We start from the raw sequence: 15000 nt of genomic DNA, 5'->3' as shown, positions 1-15000 counted from the left end.
CTTGTCAGAGGTTTATAATACCTTGCCCTATATCATGACAGGTGTGCTAATATTCTACCTCTGGTCAAATCTGTATCTTGCATTCAGAGTGTAATACATTAACACAAAGTGCTTGATATATTTGAATTGTGAAAATCTTTGAGTACGGAAATTTTTCTTTTTTCTATTTTATACCCTCACAGACTTCGCCCGGAGGAATATCCCGAACTGTAACCGAGTAATGGGACCTTCCCTGAAAGAGCGGAATTGTTCTTGAAAACAATATCAGAAATATCAGTATATTTCCCACGCACAAATAACCCTTACGGTATTATTATTTGGACTAATCCAACCTAACCTGACCTAACCTAGGGGTATGGCAAAAAATAAATAAATAAATAAATAAAAAACCGTGGATGGTGCAATGCCAGTGTATATATCTCGGAATCTGCCTCCAGGAATATTAGATATTTTACGTGGAAATAAAGACAGAGGAATATTCAACTACTTTTGCGTTTTCTTGAAAAAGTGCCGTGGACTTGTTAGACCACCCTTTTTACAAAACTGTCGGATTCGTCATCGTCGACTAAGAATATTTTAGACACACTATTGGAGATTTCAGTGGTTCCAGAAAAGCACTTGTCAGGATATATATACATACATATATATATATGTATATATATCATATATACATATATAATATATATATATATATATATATATATATATATATATATATATATATATATATACATGTATGTATGTATAAGTATGTATGTATGTGTAAAATAAATGTATGTATATACACGATATATATATATATATATATATATATATATATATATATATATATATATATATATATATATATATATATATACAATTCATAATCCCTGCACGCAGCCCACTCACGTTTATATCCAGCGAAATATAAAACATTTCCTGCCCCACTGATGTTCATTCCGCGACCACATACCCTGAACAGTGAAACCGGATAATCGTTATTGACTTTTGCTAGGAATTCCGGAGTTTGAATTGTCATTGCTGTTGCAAATCTGTCTTCTAACTGGATGCCCTTCCGGACGCAGTGACTTGTCCTTTTAATCGCCATCCGAATGACACTAGCTTCGTGATGCCTGGAAATGTCGCCACGTATTGGAACAGGCGTAGCCTGGAGATCGATAAGCTAAAAGAGGAAGATATTACGCCTTATAGTTTTGGATGACCTGCACGGTCCATGTTGTCAAGAGATATCACTAGTTTTCTATGCATATTTTGAAACAAAATGTTATCAGAATTAATGAGTTCCTGATTATACATTAAAATTAACGGGTACAACATTTATTCTATAAAAACGTATTTAATACTTGCTGCTAGGCTTGCGTTTTTTCAGGTAAATGGAGTGACATTCTTTGTTCAAATTTTTGGAATAAGTTTAGTTTGCATTTGTTGTTTTTAATGTTGTGTATGTTTTTATTTTAGTTTTCCGCGGGTGCATCTTGGGAGCTATTGTTATTTTCGTATCTGTTGTTTTGATGAACTGGAGGAAAATTGGTATGGTTCTTTCCGCTTTCTGCTTCGTTTATAAAGTTTATAAAGTTAAGACCTCCTTTCTCTAAAATTCAAGATAAAAAAGTCAAGCGCCTTACATACTCTATGGTAAATTAGTGAAGAAAAATAATATTCTCCTCGGTTAGAGTATTATATCACTGTAATGAGAATTTGGGAAATGAGGACAAAAGGTCTTCATGAAAAAGTCATCACTGCATTTGCATATTTCTACGTATCTCTCTTTACATCCTTTCTAGATTTTGTCTCTACTTAGAAAAGTTGCATCAGTACAGAAATCTACTAAATATTTATAATATTATGATGTCAGATTGCAATGCGTTTTCATTTTTCTATTGTGATTCTCCATCATTTAAAAAAATTTCAGTGGTCATTTGCATCTTTCTACCTCTCCCTCTCCACATTAAATGATTGCAGTAATAGTTTGTCATGAATATTTTGCAGATTGCGTTTTTTATGCTTTCAACATAGGCACCAATATCTCATATTTTCTTAATCTTTTCCTCAATTATTTTCGTCTATCCTGTTATTTTTAAAGTAAACCGTCTTAGAATGAATTACGTTTTGACGCGTTTATTGTTATTTTTTTCTTTGTTCAAGTTTTTCCTTGTCATAGTTTTCTGCACACTTTCGAATCTTCGTCTTCCATTAGCAGTAAATCTTAGCTATTGCTATTGTGGTCCTCTTATGATTAAATTTTCAGCACCTTTTGTAAACATCCTTTCCATGTAGAACGATTTTGGAATATTTCTTAAACATTACATTAGAGGGCGTACTATCGCGTTTTTTTTCTTTTTTTTGTTAGTAGATTTTATTTCTCTATTATATAATAATAATAAGATCACATTTTTAAAATATATATTTCACGTCATTCCGAATAGTACTTTTTGTGCATGATTTTTTTTTTGCATTTCTCCTCCTTTTCATTTCTTTTTATGTATCATTTTGTGTTTCCTGTTATTAATTCTTTCTCAACAATAGGACGTGGAGGACTTATTGCTCTTCTGTTTCACTCAGTACATTAGTTTTATTAATTTTTATATTTCACAAACATTACCTTCGTCTTGTTCATCTTGTTTGTGAATACATGGTAATTTATTTGCAGAGAAAAACATTTCCAAAAAGTATAATGGTATTATTTCTCATCAGTTATCTTTACTGTATGTATGTTGTGAATGGGAAGATGTCTACCTGTCTGTGTCTTTATGAATAGTTCTGCTCCTTTTCAGTATCTGTTTTTTTTTCATTGCAGTTCACGTGATCGTCATCATCAAAAATGGACCCAAGGTTGGCTAAATGGGCCATGGATCGGTCGTTAACTCCTTTTGTTATTTTTTTTTCCTCTCTTGTTCGTGACACCATTTTCATAGTTCATATATCATAATTTCGTTTTGCAGCGCGAAGCTTAACGGTCGTTTTCAAGTTAAAAAGTTTCCATTTTTTGTTATGTCCTCGTTACACGGATTTTATTTTATTTGATATTTATTAATTAATTAATTAATTTTTTTCATTATTTCGGTTTTATAGACATTTTACAATTAAACATTGTAAAAAACGACAAGCTGGCCTTGTCAGTTTTACAATTGACAAAAGCCTCCGGATGAGGTACCACACGGCCAAAATCACGCTCGACTCAAAATTTGGAATTTTTGAAAAGTGATACTTAGACATCAGTGAATAAATAATGCATAGATAAACGCCTCAAATAGACTGAAGATATCAAATTTTACTTCACTAATTACGAGGCGGATGAAACAACGTTAAAAGGTATTAGCTCTAGACATTATCATACAAACATAAACATCCTTCGAGTCATAGTAATTTCATCACACAAAGTACTACTTCTGGTGCTCATAAATTCCAAACTAAATATTTGGTCAATCGTTGCCTAAATACATAAATGTGTATACACAGTTTAGGACTGCACTCCATAGTGCTCGATAAGACGCACACACACATACTCACATACCCACACGTGTGCGCGCTCAAAAGACAATCTCCTTTACTCGAATAAAGATGATACTCTCATCTTAGAAGGGAAATCGCCTTAGCTTGTCCAAGGAGAAACAAAAGGCAAACGAGCAATCAGTGAAGCAACACGAGGAACATAAACCTGCCCTATCCTGGAAAGCCCCTTTTTACTATCAAGAAGAAACCGCCAAAGTGAATTAATCGTATTAAAACAAGCAGTGATTATACAGACCTCAAAAGTTGGAAGACTTATCTTATAGGTATTGTAGCTGCTTACCTTCGGGAAGGTTCACCGTAGTGATGTCTTTTTTTTCTTTTTTTATTTTATTTTTTTCCTTCATTTTGTTAAGCCCCATCATTTTCTTTTCTACTGACTTGGTAATTTCTGTATACTGGATTCAGTTAGTGAGTACAGTTATTCTGATCCTATACGCGCAACTTTTTACCCCTTTTTTATTATTTTTTTTTTTTATTTTACAAGATAATTTTATGACGTTTTCTTAATAAATCTTTAATGGTTTGAAAACGTATTTACATTAAGGATTGTTTTTATACATGCGACTTACCCGGCAGATATATACTTAGCTATAGACTCCCGTCGTCCCGACAGAATTCAAACTCGCGGCACACGCTACCGTAGGTCAGGTGATCTACCATTCCCGCCGCTGGGTGGCGGAATCCCACCATTCCCGTTTTCTGAGCCAGATCTCTGTCGCTGAGGCCGCACAATGTTGTTTGGTCTCTCCTGATTGGAATTCTGCGTCTCTTTTGCCGAGAATTGGTTGGACTCATTGGTGAAGTACTCTTGTTTATTCTCGGGATGGCATACGCTTATTTTGGACTGGATTAGGACTTGGATTTGGTTTTTTCTATTAAGTTGGCTGAAGTTAAAGTAACACCTAAGTTTAGGGTTTGTGCAAGGGAAGAATGCAGAACTAGGTTGTTTAAAGCAGAGGTAGATCCTCATACGCTTTGTAGTAAATGTAGAGGTTCTGAATGTGCGGTTTGATAGAAACTTGTGCTGAATGTGAAGGGCTTTCGGAGCAAGGATGGGAAGGATTTAGCTTCTTATATTAAGAAAAGAGAGAAGGATAGAGCTAGGAAAGCGTCAGCTAGAAGCTCGAGTAGATCTTGTTCTTTTGAGCCTGAATCAGAGATTAACAAACTAGATGATGTTTCTCCATAACCTCAGCCCCTTCTCCCTGTGTTGAATCTAAGGATTCATTTTCAGAAATGGAAAAAATGAGATCCTCGATCAGGGAGCTTCAGGAGCAGCTTAAAGCCATGGAAACACAAGGTAAGAGTGCCAGTGAATACAGTGACCCCAGTGCAGTGGAGGGGGCGTCTGATCGGCTCCGCATTGCTCCTAGGCCTAGACCGCTTCCAAACTCCAGGACCAGGGGAGGAGGAATGTCAAAAGCCGCAGGGAGGATGTGGAGCATCCCCAACGATCAGGCGTCCCTTCGGCAGACCCTGAAGTATCGACCCAGGCTGCCTTGGATAGCCGTAGAAAAGGCATCCTGGAAGAGTGTTTTTTCTGCGTCGGACCTCCTCCTCTCCAGGCGTGGATGGAGCTCTGCTTCGAAGTCTCGTCCTCTGAAGAGATCGTGGGTAGCGCCGAAAGGAGACGCTTTTGATTCAAGCCCAGAGCGATTTCCAGAGGATTTTCCTTCGACTAGTAAGAGGCGAGAAGACCGTCTCCAGCGCCTCAAGATCCGACAAAGCTTTTCCTGCTTAATCTACAGGAGCAAATATCTCCTTGGTAGGCGCGCTACATAAGGATGTTTTCGTCTAGAAGGAAAGGACTCCTCCCTTCCAGTGAAGAGATCAAAAAAAATTATCTTCTCCCGGTAGGAGAGAAGTTCCTCACTCTAGCAGGCGCTCGTCTCCGGAGAGACTCTCTCGTTCTCCCTTTAAACGATCCTCTCCTATCTATAGGAAGAAAGTTCCCAGCGGTAGCCGCTCGCAGAGCAAGCGATCAGCTACGTCTCTTAGGAGAAGTCAGGAGTCGGACTCCTCTTCTGAGGATCAGGATAGCTCAAGAGCCTAAGAAGCAGGAGCTTGTGAGAAAAAACAGAACCCTAGTAGGCGCCAAGAATATTACAGGCGTATAGAGCCTAACAGACGCCAGGAGTCTTGTGAGAGGCGTCAAGAGCCTACAAGGAGTCACGACAAGCGCCAGGAGTCAAGCAGGAGCCAGGAATCAAGCAGGCTTCAGGAGTCGAGCAGGCGTCAGGAGTCGGGTAGGCCCCCCCCCCAAATCCCCTTCCCGCCAGGAGTCTATCAGACGCCAGGAGTCGAGCAGGCGTCAGGAGTCGAGTAGGCGCCAGGCGCCTTGTACGAGCTTAGGTCAGAGTAAGACCCCTTCGCACTTTATGAGTTCTTCGGAGAGTAGGAGCCCTTCACCTGGTAGGAAAAACACAGGTTGCCTGAGAGAGATCTCGTGCGTTTAAGAGCTCTATTGCGCCTTGTAGTAGCAAGGATTGTCACACGGACGAGCGTCTTCTTCGTTTGACAGAAGTCCCTCGACAACTAAGAACCGCTCTTCTCCGAAAGGATCCCCGGCAGCCGGAGAATTAGAAGAAGTCTCGGATGAAGAATTACCTGTGGATGTGGTAGTCTCTGATTATAAGAGATTGTCCTTGTTGTTGTTGCAGGAGTTCGGAGATAAGCTGCAACCAGCGGATCCGCCTCACCAGGATCTTTGCTATCGAGCACGAAGTCTCCAAAGGCATCCTCATTTGTAAAATGCGTGCCACCCTTAGTATGAAGAAAGCGTTCAAAGGATTTGGAGAATGGCTTAGAAGAAAAGAGAGGCGGGCAAGACTGTTTTTTCATGCTCCTTCAAAGTTGACGGGTAAACCTGGAAGATGGTACGATACCCAGGAACCTATGGCTTAGGACTGCCATCATCGGCAGACGCAGATTACGCTTCCTTAGTAGATTCCTCAAGGAGGCGCGCTCTACTATCAGCAAAAGCTACTTGGGGGATGTGTGAACTGGACCATCTACTAAAGGGACTCTTTAGGACGCTCGAGTATTTAATTTTATGGTACTGGGCTTTGGGAGCCCTTGCGAAGAGAGCCCAAGATCCCGAATTTGTCACGATGGAAGAATTATCGAGTGTGTTATCGTGTCTGGACAGAGCGGTGATGGACGGTTCGGTGGAAGTGGCTGCTCTTTTTGGATCGGGAGTTTTGAAAAAGAGAGCAGTGTATGGGTCTTTCCTGTCCAAGTCAGTATCTCCTCTACAGAGGTCGGCCTTGCTATATTCGCCGCTTTCGAACCACCTTTTCCCACAGGACACGGTGAGGGATGTCGCAAAATCTTTAGCTGGAAAAGCCACACAGGATTTACTGACACAGTCAGCAAAGAGGTTCAAGCCGGCGGTTCCTTTTCAAAAGAAGGATAAAGCACCTCTTCAGCAGCCCTTTCGAGGAGCCTCTTCCTCATCAAGAACCCCTTTTAGAGGTAGAAGACCGGATACCAGAGGAAGACCTTCCAGGAGACCTGCGGGGAAGGCAAAATGAAGAAGAAGTCCTCCAGATAGCAGTAGGCGCCAGACCTGTCGAAATTTGCCAGAGTCTGGGCGAAGAGAGGGGCGGACAGCTGGACCCTCTCGATCCTCGAGAGAGGATACCTCATCCCCTTCAGGGAATATCCTCCCTCTTAACAAGAACTCCAAGGGAGTTAACAGCGAGATACAACGATCCTGTCAAGAGTCAAGCTCTCCTGCAAGCAGTAGAACTTATGTTGCAGAAAAGGGCAATAGAACCGGTTCAAGATCTCCATTCACCAGGTTTCTACAACTGTCCTATTCCTGGTACCAAAAGCCTCGGGCTGGGTGGAGGCCGGTTCTGGAACGTAAGTGCGCTGAACGTCTTTGTGATCAAAAAGAAGTTCTCGATGGAGACCTCTTCCTCTGTACTTTCTGCTCGCGTTCCCCCAGGGGTACCCTCGGGATTGGGTATCCCTGGACCTTCAAGATGCATAATTTTCCATGCCCAATTCATCCGGCATCAAGGAAATACCTAAGATTCATGCCACAGGGAAGAGTGTTCAATTTCGGCCGAGCGCTTTGCTTCGGACTTTCGACGGCCCCAGCAAGTCTTCACGGGTATCCTAAGGAATGTGGCTCATTGGCTACATTTAGAGGGGATCAGAATTTCGATGTATTATGGACGACTGGCTAATACGAGCAAAGTCGAAGCAACAGTGTCTGGAGGACCTTTCGATAACATTAAAGATGACGCAGTCATTGGGACTCCTAGTCAACCTCGAGAAGTCCCAGTTGGATCCCCAGCAGAACATAGTTTATCTGGATACGGATGGATTCTCGGGGGCTTTCTAGCGTCTCCGTCAACAGAGAGAATAGAACGCTGCCTTACAAAAGTGTCGGGATTTCTAGGGGGAAAAAGAACATTGTTCGCGAGGGAATGGATGAGTTTGCTGGGAAACCATTTCCTCGTTGGAAACAGTTCGTTTCCCTACCTAGGGAGACTGCACCTAAGACCACTTCAGTATTATCTGAAGGAGAAACTGGGATCAAAAGTTTCTCAGGACCTCGAAGAGTCATTCAGGATAACGGGACAAGGTCAAACAAGATCTTCGGTGGTGGTTAGACCCGAAGAAACTCGGTCAAGGAATATCCTTGCATATAAAGAGCCCTCTCCGAGCGTTGTTTGCAGACGCATCGGACGTAGGGTGGGGAGCAACGTTGGATTCGCAAGAAGTGTCGGGACCTGGGAAGGAGCTCAGGTGATCCTGGCACATAAAAAACAAAAAGGAACTGAAAAAGCCATCACCTAGCTTCTTTCTTGCACTTTTCAAAGAACAGATATTAGGGATCGATCATTCAGGTCAATTCAGACCAACACGACAGCCCTAGCATATATAGGAAGCAAGGGGGGAACTCATTCATTCTCCCTTTACGAGACAGCGAGGGAGTTGTTGTTTGCTTTGGGCGCAAGAGAAGCAGATCTCTCTTCTAACGAGATTTATTCAGGGAGGGAGAGAAATGTTCGAGCGGATCTGCTAAGCAGAAGAGACCAAGTGCTCCCCACCGAATGGACTCTCCACCCTCAAGTGTGCGATCAGTTATGGGGGTATGGGGAGGGCCGAACGTGGACTTGTTCGCAACCAACTGGAACAAGAGGTTGGAGAATTATTGCTCACCCCCCATCGCGGATCCAAGAGCAATAGCGATAGACGGTCTCCTCATGGACTGGAAGGGAATAGACGGGTACGCTTTTCCCCCCTTCAAACTGGTAGGGGAAGTAATAAGAAAGTTTGCCTCCTCAGAGGGAACGAAATTAACTTTGATCGCCCCCCTTTTGGCCAGCCCTAGATTGGGTGACAGAGTTGCTGGAGTGGATAGTGGATTTCTTCCCATCGCTCCCACTAAGGAGCGATCTTCTCAAACAACCCCACTTCGACAGGTAATCACAAAAAACCTCCCCGCTCTAAGTCTGACTGCCTCGACTATCGAAGGACTCGTTAGAGCGGGGGGTTTTCTCGCGAAGCTTCAAAAGCAATCGCAAGAGCCAGGAGACCATCCCACATTACGGTGTACCAGTCGAAGTGGGAAGTGTGTTTAGGAAGATGGTGCAGGGACGCATGAGCTTTTTATCCTCTTCCAGTACCTCTATAACCGACATTGCAAATTTTCTTCTTTACCTGAGAAGAAAGTGTGGCCTAGCGGTATACGATCAAGGGGTATAGAAGTATGCTGGCCTCGGTGTTTAGGCATAGGGGTCTGGAGGTGTCGGACAATAAGGATCTACATGACCTTATTAGGTCTTTCGAGACCTCAAAAGTCAGATTAATAAAATCCCAGTTGGAACTTGGATATAGTGCTGCATTACTTGATGTCTGAAAGATTCGTACCTTCCCAATAATTGTTCTTTTAGGGATTTGACGAGGAAATCTCTATTCCTGTTCGCCTTAGCCACGGCAAAAAGGGTGAGTGAACTTCAAGCGTTAGAGGGCAGAGTGGGGTTTAAGGAGGCTGCAATTTGCTCTTTAAGCCTCTCTTCTTAGCCAAGAACGAAAACCCTCAAAACCGTGGGCCTAGAAGCTTCGAAGTGAAAGGCACTCTCTTCTCTTCAAGAAAAGGAAAAGACCCTTTGTCCAGTAAGAGCGCTAAAATTTTATCTACAAAGAAAGTCTCTTTTGGGAGGTACGCAGGAAAGTCTTTGGTGTTCGGTCAAAGATCCTACAAGACCAATATCGAAAAACGCCCTACGTTTTTCATAAAAGACGTTATTAAGGAAGCGCATCTTAAATGCGGTGAAGAACAATTTAAACTCCTCAGGGTAAAAGCACACGAAGTGAGGGCCATAGCAACCTCAATGGCTTTTCATAAAACGTGGTCCCTTCAAAATCTAATTGAAATCACGTATTGGAAGTGTAACTCAGTGTTCGCCTCCTCACTATCTAAAGGATGTGAGAGTTACTTATGAGAAGTGCTTTTCACTGGGAGCATATGTGTCCGCGGATTTAGTGCTGGGAGGAGGAGCTGAGGTTAATCCTAATTAGTTAGGTTATGTAATTTTAACATTATGGTGTTTGGTTTTTATGGTTGACTGAAAGAGGGTATAGGAAGAACCCTTTTCAGTTCTTAGATTTAACATGGTTAGAGAGGTCAGGTGGTCGGGATTAACTTTTGGTCTCCTCGTTGTGCATTATGTAAAGCCTAAAGCTCTGTCATGTAAGAGGGCTAGCCCCATTGATAAGATACAGGTCAGCTCTGCCATGTAAGCCGAGGGTAAGCCCCATTGGTACGATCCATGCAGGTTCTGTCGCGTAAGCGGGCTAGCCCCCATTGACATGATCCAGAAGGGCTGTTCGGTCATAGGTGGTTTACCTCACTGAAGCTCTTGAGGCAGGCAGACTAAATGACAGTAATCATGAAGTCTTCAGCCCAAACAGGTAAGAACAAGGATTGATATCCTACAACAATTGTTGTTTCCCGTTATTAGAATTTTGTTTATATATATAGCTGTCTCTCGCCCTCCACCAAGGGTGTCAATCAGCTAAGTATATCTGCCGGGTAAGTCGCATGTATAAAAATGATATTGTTAAGATACAATAAAGTTTTATACATACTTACCTGGCAGATATATACGATTAAGGGCCACCCAGCCTCCCCTCAGGAGACAGGTGTAAGAGAAAATCTGGCTCAGAAAACGGGAATGGTTGGGATTCCGCCACCCAGCGGCGGGAATGTAGATCACCTGACCTACCGGTAGCGTGTGCCGCGAGTTTTGAATTCTGTCGGGACGACGGAGTCTATAGCTAAGTATATATCTGCCAGGTAAGTATGTATAAAACTTTATTGTATCTTAACAATATCATTTTTAGTAGTGAATTTTACTTCGTTTTGATAATATTTAAAAATTTCCATTCCAATAATTACCTTAATTTATTGAAGTTCTCCTCTGTATGATATAATGGCTTATTTCGAATACTACAAACAAGTGCGTAAATCCAGGAGTATTTGCGAAAGTAAAAACTCATATTGTTGATTAGTATTGTTATTTTTATGATTTATTGTATTATTTATTTTCTGCTGTATATAGCCTACCATTTTATATTACACACACACACACACACATTTATAATCACATTGCTGCAGGACTTTTTTGTTGCTATTCCATCACCAAGCTTATAAGTATACGTAGGTTGAAAAACTGATCAAAGTATTTGTTTATATATTTTTAGGTATGATTTATACCTCCTTTCTCCCTGTATCATTCCCTGGTTTATATATAATAGATATAATATAATATATAATATAGATTATATATATGTATATATTAATATATATAGTATATAATATATATATATTATAGATATAAACGTAGAGAGAGAGAGAGAGAAGAGAGACCGAGAGAGATGATTGAGGAGAGAGGAGAGAGAGAGTTTCACTATGTATGTTCTCTTCGTAACTTGATAGTTATGCAACTTAAATTTTTATAAATATAATATATAATTATTATCTATATATATATATATATATATATATATATAGATATATATATATATATATATATATAGTACATCGAGCTGCAATGTCCTTTAATATCTAATTCGCTCTACCTCGGAATTAATATATTTTCATATATGCTTAACCAAAGGGGAAGGGGTTTTTTAGGCGATAAGAGAATTGTCGGCTCCCTGGCGCGAACCATGGAAACCAAACAAATCCAGCCGACAGTGAAGCTTTAACCCACACCAAAGAGAGAGAGATAGAGAGAGAGAGAGAGTTCACTATGTAGTTTCTCTTCGTAACTTGATAGTTATGCAATTACATTTAAAACAAAACAAATGTTCAATGTTGACATTAGATACTGATAATAATAATCGGTCTATCATTGAGAGGACTAAAGAAAAAGACCATAAGAATAATATATCTTCGATTTTATAGAGATATGCTGATTAATAATGAATTGCGTTCATAAGTTTGTTTGTTGAATATCGTTAATACTTCTCAGAACATTAAATTTAGTAATTATTTACCAGAATGCATATTTACACACACACACACACACACACACACCCACACCCACCCACACACACACACACACACACACACACACACACACACACACACACATATATATATATATATATATATATAGATATATATATAATATATATATATATATATATATCTATATATATATATATATATATATATATATATATATATATATATATATATATATATATATATATATATCTATACTATATATATATATATATATATATATATATATATATATATATATATATATATATATATATATATATATATATATATAATTTATTTTAGACAGCAGAATCCTACGGTCTTGGGATAAATCATGATGTTATTATGATAATTTCTGAGAATAATTGCATTTCCTTAGTAGTTAAGTAAAGCAATTAAACAATGAAAGCAAGATCTTCGTGTCCACCAGCGCAATAGCTGAGTCGCATCTTTTCCCCCATTCTCAAGATCTTGTTCAAGCAAGCAAGCAATTGTCCTAATTGTTAATATCATGGCAACATTCATTACGAGGCAGACGCTGCTCTTGTTATTAATTGTAATCGTTTAATGCTAAATACAATTAAGGCGCGCCGCTCTCTTGCATTCGCATTAATTAATATCCACGTATATACCTGAGACGGAGATTCAGACTTCCCTGGTTAGTTGAGCATACAAGTCGCCGTGAATGAATGACATTTAATTTCTAGGGTGACGCAACGGCATAAATCTGCTTCAGCTGGTCCGCTGATATAGTGGTTTAGTGTCGTGGCATGCCATTCAGATGTCGCGGGTTCGCGCCTCCTCTAGGGGGATAAGAAATCACTGGCTCTGTATCATGATCAGTTACAGCTGCAGTGTGAGGTCTGCGATGGGAGGTTGAAACCTTCATTCCTTGGAAGCTTGAATTTCAAGTCAGTGGTCCTTTTGTGCTTGTTCCACGTTTCATCTACTGAAATAATAATAATAATTCTCCATATCGTTGCAACGGTATGCCACAAAATTTTGCTCAAAAGCCTTTATGTTCTTAAGTGTCGTCAAAAAAAAAAAAATTAGCGTCGTATATTAAATTTCTGCTCGAAATAGTAACCAAATCTCGGTTTTAGTTGGCCGTGGGCCGGTTCACAAGGAGATGATAACTAAGCTACCATATTTCTTGAAGATGAGGTAGTTGACTTAAAGGCAGAAGTACTCGCTTTACTGCTTTAGTGCCAATGTCATTATTATAACACATAATTTATCCTTGTCCTGGTTTTTGTACTGCTAACCCACAAAACAGTTATTGTGCATTTTCATTTTCAGCTGTATCTTTTGTGTCAATGTTTGAATCTTTTCATGGGAGTATAAATTTTAGGTTTGATATTCCATAAAGGAAGAAGGAATGGAAGAAAAGAGAAGTCCATCTACTTTTGTACATTCTCTGCCTACTACTTTATTGTCTCCATAGCGTAGCGTTAGTACAACATATGAGTTATTTTGGTTGATTTAGCAGTCACCTTCTTTGATTATTATTTTATTATTATTTTTTATTATTATTATTATTATTTTATTATTATTATTATTATTAAGCTCCCCATTTTATTCGAAGATGTATTGGTCCAGGAAGTGTTGTCTTGCTGATCTTTAAGGTAGGACCACACCTGGGGATGATATAGTAGTGGGCATTGTAGTCCTTAATTAGCAGCTTATACAGTGTGCCTTTTATAATGACCGTTGCTCATCTGCGTTGATAAGAGAACTTTGCATCACTTAGTATGCAAACCGTCTCCCCAGCTTTCCACAACGGGGCACCCTGCTCAGCATACTGAAAGTATCTCAAGCAAGTATTTATTATGCCCTTGCAAAATTAGAGACAAGGCACTTCTTAAAGTTTTACTACTTTTGGAAACTTTATATTAATATAAACTTTGTCAGTATAATGAAAAGGGAGAATGAAAACGCAGACCTGAGACCGTTTCAGAGAAACCCTTTTTAAATGCAGTTGCAGAGCGTTTGCTTGAAAAGTTTGAACGTTGCGTCGGTGCTACAGGTGAAACGACCTCTGCGAGTGCGAGCAAGAAGTTTGAGATAGTTTCTTACCCTCCCCCACCACCCTTCTCTCTTGTTTATTTCAGTTTTCCTCTCGAAGTTTGCTTAATCCATGTTTGAAGAAATTTCCCATGCTAATAGAAATATAACAATTTTATCCAATAAATGTGATTTACTTTGCTAGTCAGATTATGGTTTAACAGAATAATTATGATAATCTTGCTACAGTTGCTACGGAGTAATCTAAGGAAATCGTTCCTGTTCCGCTATAAGTGTAATTTATAAGATCTGAATGCTACGTCTTTGTGCTTCCTTGCATTATCCCTAGAGTGAGACCTCTTCCGAAGCTTATTCAACAAAAAGAGAAGACATTTCGATAAATTCTGATTAATGTTGAGTATTGACATACCCCTTATATCCGATGAGAAGAAATCTTCTTTTGAAGGTAACAGGTAGCAACATATGTTGAGGTAAAACACATCCTAGTTTTGTGGAGAAACCCCAACTCTACAAATCCGTTCAATGAACTGCAATATTTCTTAATTCTGTATTAGATTCCTCGTGCATTCTCTCGCGACGTAATCTTCTCTCTCTCTCTCTCTCTCTCTCTCTCTCTCTCTCTCTCTCTTTCTTATGAAAGACGGATGCTGTAACCTCGCCTTTTGTGGAATAATAGTGAAATATCATAAATTCCATCACACTTCGTCGGAGAGAACCCCTTTCAATATTAATGAAAGGCTGTGTAGGGTCTGCGCTGCTCTTTCAGTAAAACGAAATATCATGAACATACTCTGCTCTTCAAACCGGACCCCGAATTGCTCTCTCCTCTTATTTCAACTTAAAAGAGAACTTAGCTCCGCATAGTTTCTTTGCCTTAATTGAACTGACTAGTATACAGTATATTCACTTCGGTTCTTGTTAGA

The 15000-nt window shown here is 39.8% G+C and overlaps 1 long non-coding RNA gene across 1 annotated transcript in view; it reads left to right on the top strand.

Annotated features, from left to right (window-relative positions):
- The window catches only part of LOC135222930 (uncharacterized), a 506897-nt gene that overhangs the window by 314446 nt on the left and 177451 nt on the right, over nt 1-15000 (top strand). The window lies entirely within an intron of this gene.

This window comes from Macrobrachium nipponense, chromosome 8 (genome assembly GCF_015104395.2).
Source record: "Macrobrachium nipponense isolate FS-2020 chromosome 8, ASM1510439v2, whole genome shotgun sequence".
NCBI lineage: Eukaryota > Metazoa > Arthropoda > Malacostraca > Decapoda > Palaemonidae > Macrobrachium > Macrobrachium nipponense.
This window is presented reverse-complemented; position numbering and strand designations above follow the sequence as displayed.